The 17,134-nt window shown below is 46.3% G+C and overlaps 1 long non-coding RNA gene across 1 annotated transcript; it reads left to right on the forward strand.

Moving 5' to 3' along the window:
* Positions 1 to 1,167: 1,167 nt before the first annotated feature.
* LOC308466041 lies at positions 1,168 to 15,534 on the forward strand. Its single transcript, XR_013980630.1, has 3 exons — positions 1,168 to 3,224; positions 7,208 to 7,272; positions 14,956 to 15,534. It is a non-coding gene; the product is annotated as an uncharacterized lncRNA (long non-coding RNA).
* The last annotated feature ends 1,600 nt before the right edge of the window (positions 15,535 to 17,134 follow it).

A 17,134-nucleotide genomic window follows, 5' to 3' on the forward strand; every position in this document is an offset into this window, starting at 1 on the left:
GAGTTAAAAACCCTCCGTCGGTTTTGCGAGATGCAAAGCATTGAGCTCGCCGGGATCGGTCTGTGTGTGTTTTGGGAAAGAGCAGTTGACCCGCTTTCCGGCAATCTGTAGAAGGCCACGGCTCCCCCTGGGAAGATTATGTGATTCATCTTTCTGGGCATTGATTCCTGGCCTTGTTTTTCAGATGTTGTTCTCCAAAATACAGACAAAGACCTTTCGCTACCGCGAACGGAAGACCCATAAAATGTCTGCGTTTCAAAATCGCGTTGTAATGAGCGTGCCTGGAAATTACGTGTTTTAATCCGGGAGGAGTCTAAGCAAAGCTACCTGAAAGGAATGAGTTTGCTGTGGACTTTCAGGGCGCAACTGAGTATCTATAAACAAGAAATATCGATGGAAGTGGTTCCCCTTATTCCAGATTATTGCAAAGTCTGCTACCTGGCAGGGCCATTATGTTCCCTCTTCCAGATAGTGGGATGCAGTGATGGGAAATACTTTTTCTCCTGCTGATTCCTTTACAAGCATTCAGCTGCTAAAGTCACAGGAAGCCCCCCTCCCACAAAGAACCCTCCTCAGTTTTGGAGGATTGGGAGAGGTTATGGAAGAAAGGGGTTAAGTTTACCGCATGTACGATGTTAAAGGAAAATATAATAAAAATGATGTATAGATGGTAGTTGACCCCTGTCAAAGTAGCAAAGATTTATCATAACTGTGATAACCTATGTTGGAAATGTAAAGAAAAAGAAGGAACTTTTTATCATATGTGGTGGACCTGCCCCAAGGTGAAAGACTTCTGGGAAGTCTTTTGTTTTTGTTTGTTTTTCGGTTGTGCAATGTTTGTTGCAATATTTGTTATAATTGTAGAAAATTTAATAAAAATCATTGGGGGGGGGGGAAGAACCCTCCTCAGTTTTCCCTCAGCCAGCCCTCACCTGTCTGCCTTCTTCCTCACAACCAGCGGGTGGCCTTGGCTGTCAGCTTCTTCCTCTTCCTCCTCAGTCTCAAGTACTGCCCTTGTATAACTCAGAATAAAAGAGGATGGGAACTAGAATGGGTTGGATTTGCCTCTCTTGGGCTCTGGCGCCACCTACTGTCGGGCTCCTTGCCTTCCATCCTACCAGGGTTGGTGGCTGCATGAAAATGGGGGGGGGGGGAGAGAACTTGGGGAGGGACAAAGCCCAGTATTTATTTCTTGAAAGTTCCCTGAAACTTTCTGCTTTGCCTAAGTCCCCCCCCCCCTGCTTTTTTTCTAAAAATGCATTTATTACCATCTAATGAGCTAGTGCTGCTCTTCCATACCAATAGCGGAGCTGACGATAATATATGGCTTTAATTAGCAATCTGGATTTGAGGTATGGCTTATTATGTGGATAGTTTCAAAGCATCCCCCCCCCCCCCATAAAACAACGCCTTTGGAGAGGTTTCCTAATGACACGGAGATCTCCATTTTGTAATATAATCATGTAATTCTCTAGGCAATAATTACACACTGGCCTGCTGGTTAGTCATGACATTCTAGATTTCTTGGATATGCATCCCCAGTCGTCTCAAGGTAGGGCTAAGGTAAGGGTAGAATGACCTCTGAGGATGATTTGAAAGGACGCTGCTCCCACACTTGAGTGGGGTGTGTGTGTGAACTTGCCACACCCTGATTCCCCCAGGGAAGGAGACTCAGGTAGTCTCTCCCTGGCTGGGGTTAGGGTTGGGATGACTCATGTGCAAGTGTGAGCCGGTCGTAGTGTTATGGGGAAAAACCTGCTCCTTTCCCTTATGAGGTATCCAAGAGCCCGTTATAGAGTCCTTAAGTGGGTTCCCTATCAGTAGGAGAAAATAACAGAGGCCAACCAGAGTATATTGAGAAGCAAAGCGGCTAGTAAGCCTGATCTTTATTAAACTGTTGCAACAGGGTCCCCACTCAACACACACAGGAGGGAGGAGAGAACCCCGAACAATGGTGCGCAAGCGCTTATATAGACTTTTGAAATTGCCCACCCTGTAGCTCAAGACTGTGGGAATGTTTATATAATTTAGCAGAGTTTAAACGATCCCCTGTTTGAGTAAATGGAGCGACAAGCGGGTTGCTAACTCGTTTGAGTCCTATCAATAATTATACCTTCTTGGTTGATAATCCCTTTCTGCCCCTCTTAAAGAAAACACACATGAATCTGAATCATATTAACATAAAGTACTTTACTATCGTGGGACGCGGGTGCCGCTGTGGTCTAAACCACAGAGCCTAGAGCTTATCGATCAGAAGGTTGGCAGTTCAAATCCCCATGATGGGGTGGGCGCCCGTTGTTCGGTCCCAGCTCCTGCCTACCTAGCAGTTCGAAAGCACATCAAAGTGGAAGTAGATAAATAGGTACCGGTCTGGCGGGAAGGGAAACGGCGTTTCCTTGTGCTGCTCTGGTTTCTCCAGAAGCGGCTTAGTCATGCTGGCCACATGACCCAGAAGCTGTATGCCGGCTCCCTCGGCCAGTAAAGCGAGATGAGCACCGCAACCCCAGAGTCGTCCGCGACTGAACCTAACGGTCAGGGGTCCCTTTACCTTTACTTTACTATCAGATTCATTCAGGTTTACATAGTTGTTCCTGAAGGCAGGCTTAGGCTTAGGTTACATAACAGATAAACTATATACTAGGTAGTAGTGAATCATGAGAAGACTGCATCTGAGCAGTTACCAGTTAACATTCCTTGCAGCAACTGACCAACCAACCGACAAAACTGCCTGCCACATAGAGGCAGTTAGTCCTCTCAGAATGTTGGACTTGACTGACAGCTTTATATCCCACAAAGACCACCCCCAAAAACATCATACATACATCACAGAAGGGGGCGGTCTACAGCAGAAATACATCACAGGAGGTGGTCTACAGCAGAAATCCTGTCTGCCAGGATACCTGACATTAGTCACTGATTGCTTTACCTGGGCAGCCCGGCCATTCTTTAGCAGCTTGACCCAATCTAAACAGAGTCACAATGAAAAGACCGTCTGCAGTTTTCAGATCTGAGAGAGACAGAAGTGCTTTTCCAAGTTGTCATATGTAAAACGTTCTACGGTGTGACCATTAATTGCTTGGGGTTGCCCAGGTGACAAGCCCAGGATACAGCAGTAATAGTCAATAGAAAACAAAAATTGGTATCAGTGAACATTCATTCCACAGGTCATGCTTCTGGGCTTACAATAAGAGCGTAAGGTGAGCCTGCTGGCAAAACTAACTGCGGTAATAAGATATCAAACACACCAGAAATTAAGGGCACAATGGTTACGGTTTGAGGAATATATGAACAAACACTGCTTTAAAGATAACATGCTGATATGTTTAGACTAAGTTTGTTTAGACTAAGCTTGATGTTATACCATAATAGTACTATTAAAGAAGTAATTACAGCAATAAATGATATGCAATGTAAATAAGAACTTAAATGACTCAAAGATGATGAGTGCTGGTGGAGGGGAGTCAAATGGGTGTGGTACTTCAACCTTTTTTCTTTCTTACCCTTTCCCTTTACTCTCTTTGGTATTTGGGGTTAAGTGTGTGTACCTTATTGTTTGTTTGTTTGTAAATATGCTTAAATAAAACATTAAACCATAAAAAAGATGACCCTGCTGGATCAGGTCAGTGTCCCGTCTGGTCCAGTATCCTGTTGCGTGGTGAGTTCCTGCCTCCCACCAGTAGGAATAAAGACATGTGACACAATTATATTAGGTTAATGGGCTAAAATTGGCCACAACTTTATTGGTTACAGGTAAAGAGCGGTATTGGCTTAGGCATTGGTCCTATCCGACTATCCGGCTTCAGCCTGTTTGCTTGAAGACCGAACACCAGCAGGGGGAACCTGAAAGGCAAAACCACGACAAAGCAGATAAATCCAACAGGGAAAGCAGTGACAAAAGCAGGGAATTCAAGCAGCGATAAAAGCAAGAGGCAAAACCAAAGTAGCTGAGCGGCCAAAGAGGGAGATCCTGGGCCGGCCGCGCTTGCCTTAAATAAGGCAAGCCACACCCCCTGAGCCAGCCGATTAGTTGGCCAGGGGATGATGAAGCCTGAGGATTCCCCTGATCGCGCGGGGGCTGGGGGTGTGAAGCCCGCGACACCACCTCCTCCCGAGGTCAGAAGTGGCTTTCTCACGGTGGCCAACCAGACACTCTAATGGGAAGCCCACAAGGGCACTATCCTCTCCTGTGGCTTCTAACAACTGGAATTCGAAAGCATCAAGAAGATCAGAAGAGCCTGATGGATCAAGCCAATGGTCCACCTAGTCAAGGATCCTTTTCTCACTGTGGTCAACCTGCAAGCAGGATTCAACCACAAGAGCTCTCTCCCCTTTCTGCAGTTTCCAGAATCTGGTATTCAGAAGCATTGCTGCCTCTGGCCGTGGGGCCAGAGCATAGCCATCATAGCTAGGAGCCATCAATAACAATCTTCTCCATGAATTTGTCTAATCCTCTTTTAAAGACATTCAGGTTGGGCATGCATATTTGTGGTATGATAAGGTCAAAGCACATAAAGCATTTAAAAATCATATAGTCAGGAAAGCATTGTTTAATGTCTGGATAAGATAGAAGGATCTATTGGAAAATAAAACCCCAAGGTGGCTGTCACCGATGGAAGCGAAAGCCTTGAAAAAGCTCAATATGGAGGTCAAATGGCCGAAATATTGGGAAATTCTGGAACAAGAGGGAGATAGATTGAAACTGCAGAGTTTTGAGAAACTAAAAAACAAAGTGCGAGATTGGCTTCATTATTATCAGATAATGGAGGCATACAATTTGGATAAGAAAATTGGCTTCCAGGTGGAAAAATCAAAATTAGAAACAGAACTGTTAGAACCCAAAACTAAGATTTTGTCAAAGATGTATAACTTGCTGTTGAAATGGAATACTCAGGATGAAACAGTGAAATCTGCTATGATTAAATAGGCACAAGATGTTGGACATAACATAATGATGGCTGACTGGGAACAGTTATGGACCACAGGTATGAAGTTTACGGCATGTAATGCCTTAAGAGAGAATATTATGAAAATGATATACAGGTGGTATATGACACCAGTCAAGCTTGCAAAAATCTATCATTTGCCCGATAATAAATGTTGGAAATGTAGAGAAACTGAAGGTACATTCTTTCACCTTTGGTGGACGTGCCCAAGGATTAAGGCTTTCTGGGAGATGATTTATAATGAAATGAAAAAGGTATTTAAATATACCTTCTTGAAGAAACCAGAGGCCTTCCTCCTGGGCATAGTCGGCCAATTGGTGCCAAAGAAGGACAGAACTTTGTTTATGTATGCCACAACAGCAGCAAGAATACTCATTGCAAAATATTGGAAGACACAAGATTTACCCACCCTGGAAGAATGGCAGATGAAGGTGATGGACTATATGGAATTGGCGGAAATGACTGGCAGAATCCGAGACCAGGGAGAAGAGTCGGTGGAAGAAGATTGGAAGAAATTTAAAGACTATTTACAGAAATACTGTAAAATTAATGAATGTTAGAATGATGTCAGAATGAAGTTAAGTGGTTTTAGCAGCAATGTTATAAAGGTGTATGTAAAAATGGATTGTTAATAGGTGAGAATCCAAAGCTATAATATTAAGTTAAAGGATTAAGACAAAAACAAAGAGGGAAAGGAATTGCTGAATTAACCAATTGAATTGGAATACAAAAAAGGGAGGTGAGAGGAGGTCAGGGAAGCAAGGAAATGAAATGTAAGGTATGGAAAGATTGATTTGTTTTTAAGTGTTTTTTTTAAAAATCTTTTTTCTGTATTTTGTATTTTTTCTCTTTTTCATTTTTTCTTTTGTTTCTTTTCTTTTTATCTATGTAATCTTTTGTTTTTGAAACCTTAATAAATATCATTTTTTTTTAAAAAAAAGACATTCAGGTTAGTGGCCATTGCTGCCTCTTGTGAAAGCAAGTTCTATGTAAATTTGCCTACTTTTTCCTCTTCCCTCCCCAACACCCTTTCCTTTTGAGTCAAGACTTTTACATATTGAAAACCATGGCAAGGGACTGTTTTATTTCAACTGGGGTGGAGTACGGGGAAGGAAAACCTTTTTCAGATCAAGGCACAAGTTCTCTAAATCAGGGACGTCCAACTCCCAATAGACTGCAATCTATTCACAGTATTAAAAAACTGGCAGTGATCTACCTAAAGTTGTAGAGGTTTTTTTTAGGAAGCCAAAGTTGTTGGGTTTGGCGTCATCTCTTTCCAACCTGCAAATGGTGCCTGATTTCTCTCATCCTCTTAGACAGTTACCGCGGCCTAAGTTAATTCATTCATCCTCCCCACGTTGCATTATCCAATGTGCCGACTACGCAGTTGCTGTTTCTGAGGCTGGGTCAGTGCGGTGGTGGAGGGTGGATGGAATTTTGTGCCTGTGTATTCCCAGAGACATTTAAATACATTGGTAATCAATCAGCTTAATTAACGCCTAAGAGGAAAAGCTGCAAATTATATTCATGGAATGGCCAGTTTCATCCTGTTGGGGCTGGCTCAGTGGGGTCGTGGGAAATGGGGAAGGAGTTGCCAAGCAACCAGAAGGCCCTGGTTGTGCTGGGCTTTGCAACCCTCCTGAATCAGCTTCAGTTTGTTTCAAGGGAGAACCCACAAAATAATTAACAAGGCACTCCAACATATGGTTTGAAAGGGTTGCCAGTTTTATTTTATTGTACACCATCCCACTGGAGAATTTGTGTGTGTGTTTGTGTGTGTGTGTCTGTGTCTGTATTCATTCATTCATTTGCAGGAACTCTTGACAATATAGTCTGAAGTACAGTCGTACCTTGGAAGTTGAAAGGAATCTGTTCCGGAAGTCCGTTTGACTTCCAAAACGTTTGGAAACCAAGGCGCAGCTTCCGATTGGCTGCAGGAAGCTCCTGCAGCCAATCGGAAGCTGTGGAAGCCACGTCAGACGTTCAGCTTCTGAAAAGTGTTCGAAAACTGGAACACTCACTTCTGGGTTTTGATCGTTTGGGAGCCGATTTGTTCGGGAGCCAAGGTGTTTGAGATCCAAGGTACAACTGCCATGGTTAGATTTCTGGCCTATGAGGGGCAGTTGGATGAGTTGGAAGAGTTAGGGTATATTTAATCTGGAAAAGAGACCCTCCCAGTGTCCCTATTTTCCAGGGACAGTCCCAAATTTACACAAGGCATCCTGGTCTCTGATTTGATCCTGGAATATCTCGCTTTTCTGTAGGATGTCCCTATTTTCATTGGAGAAATCCTGGAAGCTATGGAGTTATAGGACCCCCAACCAATGAGGTAAGCATGCAACCTTTAGTAGACATCTGAAGGTAGCTCTGTATAGGGAAGTTTTTTAAAAAGTTTAATGTTTTTATGTATGTTGGAAGCCACCCAGAGTGATTGGGGCAACCCCGTCAGATGGAAGGGGAATAATAATAATAATAATAATAATAATAATAATAGGATAGGACATCCCTATTTTTATTGGAGAAATGTTGGAGGGTATGAGTCAGTAGGGACAGGCATGATATTAGCTGTTAAATACCTGAAAGGAATCTATATATCTGCTATAAATTTTTAAAAATTATATACTACTATTCATAACAAGAGTGATTTACAGGAATTATACGTAAAACCATAAAATAAAACTACAGTGGTACCTTGATACTCAAACGTCTTGGTTCCCAAACACCTTGGTTCCCAAACGCCAGAAACCCAGAAGTAACTGTTCCAGTTTTTGAACGCTTTTCGGAAGCCGAACGTCTGATGCAGTTGTTGGCTATTGTTCCTGGGGTGCCTGCACCAATCAGAAGCTGCGCCTTGGTTTCTGAACATTTCAGAAGTCAAACGGACTTCCAGAACAGATTAAGTTTGGCGATTTTGTTTTTGCTATTGATTTTGCATTTTTCTTTTTGAGGCTTTTTTGGTTTATTTGTTTTTATGACTGTGTGGAACCCAGTTTCAGCTACTGATTGATTGATTGTGTGACTGCGGAAATGGATAAAAGCCCCCCATCCGAACAATGACTATCATCAGTGCAAGTAAGAAAAATTGTTAATTTTAATTTTATCACCTGCAATAAAAGGTAAAGGTAAAGGGACCCGTGACCATTAGGTCCAGTTGTGACCGACTCTGGGGTTGCGGCGCTCATCTCGCTTTATTGGCCAAGGGAGCCGGCGTACAGCTGGTCATGTGGCCGGCATGACTAAGCCGCTTCTGGCAAACCAGAGCAGCGCATGGAAACGCTGTTTACCTTCCCACCAGAGTGGTACCTATTTATCTACTTGCACTTTGAGGTGCTTTCGAACTGCTAGGTGGGCAGGAGCAGGGACCGAGCAACGGGAGCTCACCCCGTCACGGGGATTCGAACTGCTGACCTTCTGATCAGCAAGTCCTAGGCTCTGTGGTTTAACCCACAGCGCCACCCACGTCCCAATCATTTACAATACTGTCTTATTTATTTTATGGTACAGTACACTGATTATTGCTTTCATTTTATGGCTCAATGGTCTTGTTAGATAGTAAAATTCATGTTAAATTGCTGTTTTAGGGGTTGTTTTTAAAAGTCTGGAAAGGATTAATCCGTTTTGCATTACTTTCTATGGGAAAGCGCACCTTGGTTTTTGAACGCTTTGGTTTTGGAATGGACTTCCGCAACGGATTGAGTTTGAGAACTAAGGTACCACTGTATATTAAAAATGTTAAAATCAGAAATCAACTAACTATTGTGGAAATGTGTATTCTTAACTGCCTGCGTAAGCCTGATGGAATAGAAAATGGGATTCCTTTGAACAGAAATTGGCACAGAAACACAATAAATCGAATCAAATAAATCAAGTCAATCATTTTCAGCAGGCATTTAAAAGGTTGAAGCAGAATTCACCTGCTGAATCTGGCAGAGCAGGGCTGGGCAACTTTGGTTTGCACAAATGTGTAAGCAAAACTGCCCAGAAATAGGTGCCTGGTTTGAAGAAATTGACCTGAGATCCTGATGAAATCTCCCATCGGCTTCTTTTGAAAGATGCAGACTGGTGTGGAAATGTTGTGCAGGAAACCCCCTCCCCCCAATCATTCAGTTTGTACAAACTCAACACACACACACAATCACACACGACATACGCTATGCTTCTGTAATAAATTCATAGAAAATCAACCATACTTCGGATCTGCACCGTTCCACTTTTATTTTACTCCATGAAGGAAGGACTACAAAATGGGGAAGGTTTGATACAGGGCAGCCATAATCTCTTGAGCATACCAGCACATACGCAGGAGCCCTGCCCAGTTGCTATGCCAACCCTGATGGTCCTAGACAGAAGACCATCAAGGTCACAAAGGACTTGCATATGGGAGTGGATTCAACACGGACTGGAACAAAGGACAATGATCAGATCTTCCCTCTGGGGGCAGGAAACTGCCAACTCCCCTTTGTCCTCTGGAAATGACTCATGGGGAGGGGGAAAGGAGGAACTAGCCAGGTGACAAGATACTCAGGTTACCTCCACAATTCCTCCCTCAACCCCTCCTTTTTGTGACGTGTCAATGATGTAGTCATGATGTAGTTGTGATATAGTTCTAGGGGTGTAGTTTGGGGGATTAGTAACTAACAAAAGTTGGGGTCTTCTTTTGTTCTGGGCTTCCATTTTGTTTCACCTGGTGGCAGCTGGGAGTCCTGTCGCAACAGTCTTCAATAAAGACCAAGCTGTGATGGGACGATGAGCTGCTTGTGTGTAAAATCCTAGTCCCTCAGAGTTTGGTCAAGTTTGCAAACCTCTGTCTGTAACGGAGCCCCTTAAACATGGCTCCGTCAGTCGCTGGCAGATTCCGACAGTGGTTGCTTTCGGAATCGCTTCCAACATAAAAGCTCCTTAACGGAAACACGTCTTCTGGACTCTCTGCGTGACAGTTTCCGGCGAGGAGTGGGTGTCCCTACAGGAGGTCCTGAAACCTCCCCACTGTTTTCGCTGGAAGTGTCTCTGAGCCATCCCTCCAGCTCCCTTTCCCTCAGCCCAGCTCCTCTCCCCCTACTGGTTCCCTCTTCAGCTGCTGAGTCTCTCCCAACCTGTGTGAGCCCTTTCACTTCCCTTCCTTCCGATGGCAGTTCCCTGACATCCACCTCCCCTCCAGGGCCCCCTTCATCCCCTCTCGCCCCCTCCTCTACGGGCGGTGAGGAGGCAAAACCCCGGAATGAACTTCCTTCATCTTCCGATGTCCCGAACACTTCTCTCCACCTGTTGCGGTTCCTGGTCTCGAAGTACTCCTCCTCCTCAGAGTCCATCTCCCCTTCCCCTTCCGATTCCGAGAATCCTTCCAACTCCTCCTCCTCATCGGTGGTCCCAAAGTATTCCCTCCGGAACCTCTCCACAGGCTGAGGTTTCCTTGGGAACCTTTGATGGAACGTTTCTATCAATACCTCGTCATTGATATCTTCTGCCATTACCCAAGTGTTTTCTGACTCCGGTTCTCCTTCCCACGCTACCAAATACTCCACCTGATCCCCCTTCCATCTGGCGTCGAGGATTTCTGCCACATGGCTGCTGCATTCCCTTTCTTCTATGACCGGTCCCCGAGTGGCCATCCCTTCTCGTCCCCCCTCATACGGTGACAGTAACGACCTGTGAAATACTGGGTGCAGTTTCATGTGGTTGGGTAACCGGAGCCTGAAAGCCACTGGGTTGACCTGTTGAATGACCTCAAAGGGACCCAATCTCCTGGGTCTTAATTTCTTACAACCTCCTTTGAACGGCAACCCTTGGGTTGACAGCCACACCCTATCTCCCACCCTTATGGTTTCACCTTCCCTTCGGTTCTTGTCTGCCTGCCTCTTGTATTCTTCCTTCGCCCTTTCTAAGTTGAGTTGGAGCTGACGATGGATTGCTTCCATTTCTTCTACAAAATGCTCGGCTGCCGGGACACCCCATCTCTCCCCTTCTCCCCCTGGGAAAGCCCTGGGATGACACCCATAATTAGCCAAGAAGGGGCTCATCCCTGTGGACACATTCTCGGCATTGTTGTAGGCAAATTCCGCCAGCGCCAACTTTTCTACCCAGTCATTCTCTCTGTCATTGACATAACACCTCAGGTATTGCTGGAGGACCCCGTTTGCTCTTTCCGCCTGCCCGTTGGTTTCAGGGTGCCGGGCAGTCGAAAAGTTGACCTCCACCTGCAGTAAGCTCATGAGCTTCCTCCAGAACCTGGAAGTAAATTGTTTTCCTCGGTCTGAGACCACCCTCAATGGCAGCCCGTGCAACCTAAAAATGTGTTCTACAAATAACTTCGCTGTCTCTTCCGCCGTGACTGCATGCGAGCAGGCTACAAAGTGGCACATCTTTGTTAGTAGGTCTACCACCACCATGATGGCTGTTTTCCCCTTGGACTTCGGCAGATCAGTCATAAAATCTATCGACACTGCCTCCCAAGGTCGTTCTGGGGTTGGTAAGGGTTCTAATAGCCCCGCCGGTGCCCGCCTCTCCCCTTTGGCTCGCTGGCATTGCTCACACCCTCTTACATACTCCCGTACATCTTCCCTCACCTTAGGCCACCAAAATTCCCTGGTGACCAACCACATGGTTTTGTGTTGTCCAAAATGCCCCGCCGTGGGGCTGTCGTGCAACTGCTTGAGTACCCTCCCCCTTAAGTCTCCTTCAGGGATATACAGTGCCCCTTTGTAATACAAAGCTCCATTTCTTTCCTCGAAACCCCCTGGTTCCTCTCCCTCACCCCTAAGACCTCTGAGCTTATTCTGGGCGTATTCATCATTCTCTGTTTCCTCTACCAGTTCTCTTTGTCCCACCAATGCCGCCCCACACACCCAGCGGTCCTCTGGAATGACATGTCTCTCTTCGGGTGCTCCCTCCTCCTCCAAATATTCAGGTTTGCGTGAGAGAGCGTCCGCCCTAATGTTCTCTGGGCCTGGCACGTAACAAATCTCAAAGTTAAATTTGGAGAACTCCTGGGCCCATCTCACTTGCCGTTGGTTGAGCACTCGTGCCGTCCTCCAATACTCTAGGTTCTTGTGGTCAGTGCACACTTGCACCTTATGTTGTGCGCCAATTAGCAGGTGCCTCCATCTCCGGAACGCCTCATGAATGGCTAGTAGTTCTCGGTCATACACCGTGTAGTTCCTCTCGGATTTGTTCAGCTTTCGCGAAAAAAAGGCACACGGTCTCCACTCTGACTCCTCCTTCCCTGGCTGCAGAAGCACCGCCCCAATCGCTCTGTCTGATGCGTCAGTTTCCACTCTCATCGGTTTTTGTAAATCCACATGCAGGAGTTGTTGTTCCGAGGCGAAGGCCCTTTTTAGTTCCTCAAATGCTCGCTCCGCCTCCTCAGTCCAAACGAACTTCTTCTTACTGCTGAGACAGTCCGTAATGGGCGCCGTCAGGTGGGCAAAGTTTCGGATGAACTTACGATAGAAGTTCCCAAATCCTAGGAACCTCTGCACATCCTTCCTTGTTTTGGGTGTTTTCCATTCCAGCACCGCCTGGACCTTGCCGGGATCCATGGCCAATCCCTTGTCTGACAGGCGATACCCCAGGAATTCCACCTCCTTGGTATGAAACTGACACTTCTCCAGTTTCACCCACAGCTGGTTGGCTTGCAGCCTGCTCAACACTTCTCTGACGTCTCTCACATGCTGCTCCTCATTCTCAGAATACACCAACACGTCGTCTAAGAAGGCCACACAATTCTTGTAAAGCAAAGGCCCCAGGACGTGGTTCATAAACGATTGAAAGCACGCGGAGCCTCCTTGTAGGCCGAAAGGCATAACTAAATATTCAAATGCCCCCAAAGGGGTGAACATGGTGGTTTTCCATTCATCCCCCTTCCTTATTCGTATCAGGTTGTACGCCCCCCTTAGGTCCAGTTTAGTAAAAATCTTTCCCTTCCTGACCCTTGTCAAAATGTCGTCAATCCTGGGCATAGGGAAAGCCACTGGTTCTGACACTGCATTTAAGGCCCTGAAGTCACACACAAGCCTCGGCTTGTTCGTGTTTTTTTTTATCCACAAAAAACACTGGGCTGCCCCCCACCGCCCTGGACTCTCTGATGAACCCTCTCTTCAGGTTCTTGTCAATGAACTCTCTTAGCTCCTGCATCTCTCTGTCTGACATGGCGTACAGCTTGCCTACAGGGAGCTGTGCCCCAGGGAGTAAATTGATTTGACAGTCAAAGGGTCTATGCGGGGGTAATTGGTCAGCTTCCCTTTCGCTGAAGACGTCGCGGAGATCTGCGTATTGTCGTGGTACCTTCACGTTCTCCGTTACTTCAGTCCCTGCTAGTGTGGCTTGGGCCCCTGCCAAACCCTTTCCCTCTTTGCAGTGTTCTAAGCAATGTGCTGAACCAAAAGAAACCACTCTCTGATGCCAGCCCACCAGCGGATCATGTAACGCTAGCCAGCTCATCCCCAATATAATGGGAGCTCCTCCCAAGGTGGCCACATTAAACGCTATCAGTTCTGTGTGCCTTGCCACCTTCATTATCATTGGGACGGTCTGCAAGCTGACTTCTCCTCCCAACAGCTCCCTGCCATCGATCGTGGTCACCTGCAGGGGGTTGCTTAAAGGGATCGTCTGTATCTGGTGTTCAGCTGCAAACTCTTTGCTCATGAAATTGCAGGAGCTGCCTGAGTCCAACAGCGCCTTTATCTTTAGAGGGTGTCCGTTTGGCAGCTCTAGCGCCACTTCTATCACTAGGGCGGGTTTAGGAGGTTCTGGCGTGGGCACTTTCACTGCTCTTTGGCCTGACTGCTGTGCCCCGACGGTGGCAGCCAGGCGTTGGCTTTTACTTGCTTCGGTATTTCTTCCTCTCTTCCCTCCACAGCTCCTACCATCCCTTGCCATTCCTTCCTCTGGGGGCAGACTCTGGCAAAGTGACCTGGCTGTTGGCAGAGATAGCATTTCCGGGCGCCTTTTCCCTCCTTCTTTCCCCCCTCACTGGGCTTTGAAACTGCGCGCGCGCGCGCTGTTCCGATTTCCATCGGCTCTGCCGGCGGGAAAGTTGGCTCTGGAATGTCTGGAATGCGGAACTCCTTCCAACGTTCAATATCGCTGGAAAACATCAGATCCATGGCGCGAAAGAACTTCATCGTGTCCTTTAGGACGTCACTATTCGCTGCCATCAGGGGTCTAACCCAGTCTCTCGCCCCCTTTTCAAGATGCCCAATCACGAAAGCCACTCTTGATTCCTCGTCAGGGAATTCATCAAACTGCAGATTGAGGGCATATTGCATCTCTGTCCGAAAGCCATGATAGTCTTTGGGCTCCCCCCCAAACTTCTGCACCAATCCTGGTACCTTTCTGACGAGCTGGGTGTCTTTCCCCTTTTTGTCTGCATCCTGAGCCCTCCTCTCCTCAAGCCTCGCCGTCTGCAGCGCTAGCTGGACCTCCAACACCCGGTACCTTTCTTCCAGGCTTGGACCCGCTCCAGCTCCTGCTTCTCCGGTTCCGGCTGGGTTGCTCATGATGCCTTCTCCTGCACAAGCTGCTCACGAAGACTGTCGGAATGCTGTGATGGGACGATGAGCTGCTTGTGTGTAAAATCCTAGTCCCTCAGAGTTTGGTCAAGTTTGCAAACCTCTGTCTGTAACGGAGCCCCTTAAACATGGCTCCGTCAGTCGCTGGCAGATTCCGACAGTGGTTGCTTTCGGAATCGCTTCCAACATAAAAGCTCCTTAACGGAAACACGTCTTCTGGACTCTCTGCGTGACAGTTTCCGGCGAGGAGTGGGTGTCCCTACAGGAGGTCCTGAAACCTCCCCACTGTTTTCGCTGGAAGTGTCTCTGAGCCATCCCTCCAGCTCCCTTTCCCTCAGCCCAGCTCCTCTCCCCCTACTGGTTCCCTCTTCAGCTGCTGAGTCTCTCCCAACCTGTGTGAGCCCTTTCACTTCCCTTCCTTCCGATGGCAGTTCCCTGACACAAGCCTACTGGCTGCTGTTTTGCTCTCGCATTCCTGGCTGGTGTCCTTGTTTTTTTTGTCCAAGGGAGCTCTTGGATTTCTCCGTCAACAATGTGGAGAGCAGAACTTAAGACTGGGAAAACGATAAATTGAAAATGACAGATCCTCCCTAGGGCTGCCATACGTCCAGATCTTCCCGGACAGTACCAGGATTTTGAAGGCAGAATTGACGTCTGGGGGGGGGGGGGATTTATGAAAGGTGGTGCTTTGTCCTGGATCTTAGGCAATCAATCGAAAAAGCTCAACAATTTCGGGGCGCCCTGGTTTTTTACTTTTTGAAATGTGTCAGCCCTACTTATCCCTGAACATACCACCACCCTGGGCATTTCCTTACAGAAAGAGGAGGCTGAGGGATTTTCACAAAGAAAGAAAACATGAAGGAAGTCCTGCTCATTTCGATCAGACTTGTGCAGAAACATTCGGCGAGGATCGGGCCCCTCCCCTCTTTCTCTCCCCTCTGCAAATATAATGAAAGGAGACCCCAGTGACAAAAAGTAATGCGATCCTAAATTAATGGCAACATTCTAATAAATAATGGTGATGATTAATACTGCCCAATCCCCAAAGTAATAATCATTTAATAAATTGCAGAGGACTCCGGTAAGTCTCTGTGTATCTTTTAATTATATTGAACGGAGAGAGCAATTAGCGTAAAAGTTATTACTAATGGGGGCTAATGTAACTAAGCAGGACAACGCAAGTGGGATTAAATTATCCCATGCCTATTTTCCCCCCTTCCCCAAACACTCACATACTAATGGAGCTACAAAATGGAGAATCACTACCACTACATTGATGTGGAAAGAAGTTTTCCATCCTTCTGTCTGAGAAGAGGAAACAAATTCTCTCTCTCTCTCTCTCTAATAATAATCTTTATTAGGAAAAGGTAAAGGGACCCCTGACCATTAGGTCCAGTTGTGACTGACTCTGGGGTTGTGGCACTCATCTCGCTTTATTGGCCGAGGGAGCCGGCGTACAGCTTCTGGGTCATGTGGCCAGCATGACTAAGCCGCTTCTGGCAAACCAGAGCAGCGCACGAAAATGCCGTTTACCTTCCCACCAGAGTGGTACCTATTTATCTACTTGCACTTTGATGTGCTTTCGAACTGCTAGGTTGGCAGGAGCAGGGACCGAGCAATGGGAGCTCACCCCGTCGCGGGGATTCGAACCGCGACCTTCTGATCGGCAAGTCCTAGGCTCTGTGGTTTAACCCACAGCGCCACCTGGGTCCCTGCTAATAGTCTTTATTAAGTTCACACATAGACATATATGCATAAATAACAAATATAGACAAAATAAGTAGTATAATGAGAATTATTAATGTTTAATAGGTTATTGTATTTTAGTGTTTTGTTGGAAGCAGCTCAGAGTGGCTGGGGTATAAATAATAAATTATTTATTATTATTATTATTATTATTATTATTATTGGAAGTTTTATATTTTAACCTGTTATCTAATTGTAATATATTGTGTTTTGTTTTTGTTTTCTTTCTATTTCCTTTCCTTTCACTGTTTCTGTCTATTTGTATTGCTTTTGCTCTGTATGGTTTGTCATTTGGAAACAAATTCTCAAAGCTGCAAAAATATCGCACAGTGTGCTAGACCGTTGTTGGAGCATCCAGCGAAAGTGAATTATGGGAGATTAGGGATGGAGAAGAGGAAAGACTTCTTCGCCCAGTGCATAGTTATCCTGTGGAACTCCCACCCACTGGAAGCAGTGATGGCCACCAACTTGGGACGGCTTTCAAAGACAAATTCGCGGAGTAGAAGGCTGCTGGCCACATTGGGAACCACAAGTGGGAGGAGTGGTTGTTGTGTCCAAGTCTTTCTTGTGGGCTTCCCAATGGGGCATCTGGTTGGCCACTGCCTGCTCGACTAGGTGGGCCATTGGCCTGTTTGCAGAGCTCTTCTAACATTCCTACAACAAGAATAAAGAAGCGATCCTGTGTCACAAAACCCCACAGAGGGAACCTCCTCAGGAAAGGTGAAAAATCCCAGCGGCATTCAAGTACAGTGGTACCTTGGTTCTCAAACACCTTGGTTATCAAACAACTTGGAACCCAAACACTGCAAACCCGGATATAAGCGTTCCGGTTTGTGAACATTTTTTGGAAGCCGAACGTGCTCCGTTTTGAGTGCTATGCTACTGTTTTGAGTGTTACGCTCAGGGCCATCTTTAGCATACGCGCCGCCGGGGTGCAAA

The sequence above is a fragment of the Podarcis pityusensis genome, assembly GCF_964106645.2.
Source record: "Podarcis pityusensis genome assembly, chromosome: 16".
Taxonomy (NCBI): Eukaryota; Metazoa; Chordata; class Lepidosauria; order Squamata; family Lacertidae; genus Podarcis; species Podarcis pityusensis.